The sequence below is a fragment of the Astyanax mexicanus genome, unplaced genomic scaffold, assembly GCF_023375975.1.
Source record: "Astyanax mexicanus isolate ESR-SI-001 unplaced genomic scaffold, AstMex3_surface scaffold_74, whole genome shotgun sequence".
Taxonomy (NCBI): Eukaryota; Metazoa; Chordata; class Actinopteri; order Characiformes; family Acestrorhamphidae; genus Astyanax; species Astyanax mexicanus.
The window spans coordinates 10,001-15,000 of record NW_026040084.1 but is presented as its reverse complement, the minus strand read 5'-3'; the positions used below and the strand labels follow the sequence as shown (position 1 = coordinate 15,000).

General features: G+C 50.2%; 1 non-coding gene across 1 annotated transcript; it reads left to right on the top strand.

The window, feature by feature from the left end:
- The first annotated feature begins 3,069 nt into the window (after positions 1-3,069).
- Positions 3,070-4,933, top strand: LOC125798657 (18S ribosomal RNA). The gene has a single exon (XR_007437466.1). It is a non-coding gene; the product is annotated as an 18S ribosomal RNA (ribosomal RNA).
- The last annotated feature ends 67 nt before the right edge of the window (positions 4,934-5,000 follow it).

The window sequence follows — 5,000 nt, the reverse complement described above, 5'->3', positions numbered from 1 at the left end:
CCAAAAAGTGGAAAAAATGACTAAGTCCAACTTGGTCTACCAGTGGTAGGCTCGAAAAGTCGAAAAAATGACTAAGTCCAACTTGGTCTACCAGTGGTAGCTCTGAAAAGTCGAAAAAATGACTAAGTCCAACTTGGTCTACCAGTGGTAGGCTCGAAAAGTTGAAAAAATGACTAAGTCCAACTTGGTCTACCAGTGGTAGGCTCGAAAAGTCGAAAAAATGACTAAGTCCAACTTGGTCTACCAGTGGTAGCTCTGAAAAGTCGAAAAAATGACTAAGTCCAACTTGGTCTACCAGTGGTAGGCTCGAAAAGTTGAAAAAATGACTAAGTCCAACTTGGTCTACCAGTGGTAGGCTCGAAAAGTTGAAAAAATGACTAAGTCCAACTTGGTCTACCAGTGGTAGGCTCGAAAAGTTGAAAAAATGACTAAGTCCCATTTGGTCTACCAGTGGTAGCTCTGAAAAGTCGAAAAAATGACTAAGTCCAACTTGGTCTACCAGTGGTAGGCTCGAAAAGTTGAAAAAATGACTAAGTCCAACTTGGTCTACCAGTGGTAGGCTCGAAAAGTTGAAAAAATGACTAAGTCCAACTTGGTCTACCAGTGGTAGGCTCGAAAAGTTGAAAAAATGACTAAGTCCCACTTGGTCTACCAGTGGTAGGCTCGAAAAGTTGAAAAAATGACTAAGTCCAACTTGGTCTACCAGTGGTAGCTCTGAAAAGTCGAAAAAATGACTAAGTCCAACTTGGTCTACCAGTGGTAGGCTCGAAAAGTTGAAAAAATGACTAAGTCCAACTTGGTCTACCAGTGGTAGGCTCGAAAAGTTGAAAAAATGACTAAGTCCAACTTGGTCTACCAGTGGTAGCTCTGAAAAGTCGAAAAAATGACTAAGTCCAACTTGGTCTACCAGTGGTAGGCTCGAAAAGTTGAAAAAATGACTAAGTCCAACTTGGTCTACCAGTGGTAGCTCTGAAAAGTCGAAAAAATGACTAAGTCCAACTTGGTCTACCAGTGGTAGGCTCGAAAAGTTGAAAAAATGACTAAGTCCAACTTGGTCTACCAGTGGTAGCTCTGAAAAGTCGAAAAAATGACTAAGTCCAACTTGGTCTACCAGTGGTAGGCTCGAAAAGTTGAAAAAATGACTAAGTCCCACTTGGTCTACCAGTGGTAGGCTCGAAAAGTTGAAAAAATGACTAAGTCCAACTTGGTCTACCAGTGGTAGGCTCGAAAAGTTGAAAAAATGACTAAGTCCCATTTGGTCTACCAGTGGTAGCTCTGAAAAGTCGAAAAAATGACTAAGTCCAACTTGGTCTACCAGTGGTAGGCTCGAAAAGTTGAAAAAATGACTAAGTCCAACTTGGTCTACCAGTGGTAGGCTCGAAAAGTTGAAAAAATGACTAAGTCCAACTTGGTCTACCAGTGGTAGGCTCGAAAAGTTGAAAAAATGACTAAGTCCCACTTGGTCTACCAGTGGTAGGCTCGAAAAGTTGAAAAAATGACTAAGTCCAACTTGGTCTACCAGTGGTAGCTCTGAAAAGTCGAAAAAATGACTAAGTCCAACTTGGTCTACCAGTGGTAGGCTCGAAAAGTTGAAAAAATGACTAAGTCCAACTTGGTCTACCAGTGGTAGGCTCGAAAAGTTGAAAAAATGACTAAGTCCAACTTGGTCTACCAGTGGTAGCTCTGAAAAGTCGAAAAAATGACTAAGTCCAACTTGGTCTACCAGTGGTAGGCTCGAAAAGTTGAAAAAATGACTAAGTCCAACTTGGTCTACCAGTGGTAGCTCTGAAAAGTCGAAAAAATGACTAAGTCCAACTTGGTCTACCAGTGGTAGGCTCGAAAAGTTGAAAAAATGACTAAGTCCAACTTGGTCTACCAGTGGTAGCTCTGAAAAGTCGAAAAAATGACTAAGTCCAACTTGGTCTACCAGTGGTAGGCTCGAAAAGTTGAAAAAATGACTAAGTCCCACTTGGTCTACCAGTGGTAGGCTCGAAAAAGCTGAAAAAATGACTAAGTCCAACTTGGTCTACCAGTGGTAGGCCCGAAAAAGCTGAAAAAATGACTAAGTCCCACTCGGTCTACCAGTGGTAGGTCGAAAAAGTGCGAAATTTTTCTAAGTCCCCACTTTTGGTCTACCATTTCACGCCAAAAACTAGTGAGGGTGGCGAGCTCCAGGATTTCTGACCCCCTTCGCCCGACTCCCTTGCCCGACGAAGGTGCACTCCGGTCGGCCTCGGAGCGAGTTCGCCCGCGCTCTGGAGGATTTTTCGTCGGGGGGTTTTTCAAAGGGGTGCCGTCGGACTGTTGAGGAGAGTGGCAATCTATAGGGGTCCAAGCACTGGAGATGATTCTCCATTCATTTCTAAGCATGGCAGAGCTTAAATAAAGCCCCATTAATAGTTCCAAAGTGGATTTTTGGACACTATAACACGGACCCGATCCTACCCGACCATGAAGCTCCGCAGGTCGGCCTCCGTCCCGCCCCCCGCCCCCCAGGCGGTACGGAGGAAAAACCAAACTTCCAGAGACGGTTCCAGGGGGGGTATCTCTTTTATTATTTTGACCCGATCGAATGGACTACCAAGCCCGCCTGGGTAGGCAACCGCGCGGCCCTCCGTGGCCACTGTGCGCGGTGCGTTCCTACCCGACCCAGCGGGTTAGCCTCCAGGGGGGTCCTCCGTCAGGGGGAGGACCTTTCCGAACCTATCCGAGGGAGTCGTAGACGGCCCGTCTATATCGCAATCTGCCCTAACACGATAACCGGTCGGCCCGGAGCCGTCGGACTCGATGCCTCGGTGGTCCTCGCGGCCCCCGAGCTCCAGCACCCGGCTTCAAAAAGCTCCGGACCCCCGGTTTCGGAACGAGCGTTTCCTTGTTATCCCCGAAGCAAGCGGGAACTCGCGCAGCGGAGTTGCCACACTAATTTCCACTGGGAGCAATGAGGGGTGAGCTCGGACGAGCCTCTCCGCCCGTCCCCCCCTCCCCGGGGGGTTCTTCGGACGGTACGGGGCCGATCCCTCTCCCCTCTAAGAACCAATGGTTTTTTCTGTGACAAAAACCACTCGCAGCAACCTGGTTGATCCTGCCAGTAACATATGCTTGTCTCAAAGATTAAGCCATGCAGGTCTAAGTGCACACGGAAGGTACAGTGAAACTGCGAATGGCTCATTAAATCAGTTATGGTTCCTTTGATCGCTCCACACGTTACTCGGATAACTGTGGTAATTCCAGAGCTAATACATGCAAACGAGCGCTGACCGGTCCTCTCTCGGGGGGGCCGGGATGCGTGCATTTATCAGACCCAAAACCCACCCGGGGGGACCCGCGAGGGTTTCCCCCGGCCCTTTGGTGACTCTAGATAACCTCGGGTCGATCGCGCGCCCACCGCGGCGGCGACGTCTCATTCGAATGTCTGCCCTATCAGCTGTCGATGGTAGCATAGGGGGCTACCATGGTGACCACGGGTAACGGGGAATCAGGGTTCGATTCCGGAGAGGGAGCCTGAGAAATGGCTACCACATCCAAGGAAGGCAGCAGGCGCGCAAATTACCCATTACCGACACGGTGAGGTAGTGACGAAAAATAACGATGCAGGTCTCTTTCGAGGCCCTGTAATCGGAATGAACGTATCCTAAACACATGGGTGAGGACCCATTGGAGGGCAAGTCTGGTGCCAGCAGCCGCGGTAATTCCAGCTCCAATAGCGTATATTAAATTTGCTGCAGTTAAAAAGCTCGTAGTTGGACTTCGGGAGTGGGCTGGCGGTCCGCCGCGAGGCGAGCTACCGCCTGTCCCAGACCCTGCCTCCCGGCGCCCCCCGGATGCCCTTGGTTGGGTGTCCGGTCCTCAGGGGTCCGGAGCGTTTACTTTGAAAAAATCAGAGTGTTCAAAGCGGGCACCAAACTCGCCTGAATGCCTGAGCTAGGAATAATGGAATAGGACTCCGGTTCTATTTTGTGGGTTTCCTGAACCAGGGCCATGATTAAGAGGGACGGCCGGGGGCATTCGTATTGCGCCGCTAGAGGTGAAATTCTTGGACCGGCGCAAGACGGACGAAAGCGAAAGCATTTGCCAAGAATGTTTTCATTAATCAAGAACGAAAGTCGGAGGTTCGAAGACGATCAGATACCGTCGTAGTTCCGACCGTAAACTATGCCGACCCGCGATCCGGCGGCGTTATTCCCATGACCCGCCGGGCAGCGTGCGGGGAAACCAGAGTCTTTGGGTTCCGGGGGGAGTATGGTTGCAAAACTGAAACTTAAAGGAATTGACGGAAGGGCACCACCAGGAGTGGAGCCTGCGGCTTAATTTGACTCAACACGGGGAACCTCACCCGGCCCGGACACGGAAAGGATTGACAGACTGATGGCTCTTTCTCGATTCTGTGGGTGGTGGTGCATGGCCGTTCTTAGTTGGTGGAGTGATTTGTCTGGTTAATTCCGATAACGAACGAGATTCCTTCGTGCTAAATAGTTACGCGGCCCCCCGCGGTCGCGGTTAACTTCTTAGAGGGACCAGTGGCGTATAGCCACGCGAGATGGAGCAATAACAGGTCTGTGATGCCCTTAGATGTCCGGGGCTGCACGCGCGCCACAATGGCCGGGCCAGCGTGTGCCTACCCTACGCCGAGAGGCGCGGGTAATCCGCTTAAACCCGTTCGTGACGGGGATTGGGGATTGCAATTATTCCCCATGAACGAGGAATTCCCAGTAAGTGCGGGTCATCAGCTCGCGCTGATTAAGTCCCTGCCCTTTGTACACACCGCCCGTCGCTACTACCGATTGGATGGTTATGTGAGGTCCTCGGATCGGCCACGCCGGGGCTCCTTCGCGGGGCCTTGGTGCTGTGCTGAAAAGTCGATCGAACTTGATCATCTAGAGGAAGTAAAAGTCGTAACAAGGTTTCCGTAGGTGAACCTGCGGAAGGATCATTACCGGGACTTGGGTTGGTAGTGCCTCCCAGTAGGCGCGACTCCCATTTCCACAAACAAAAAATGTTCA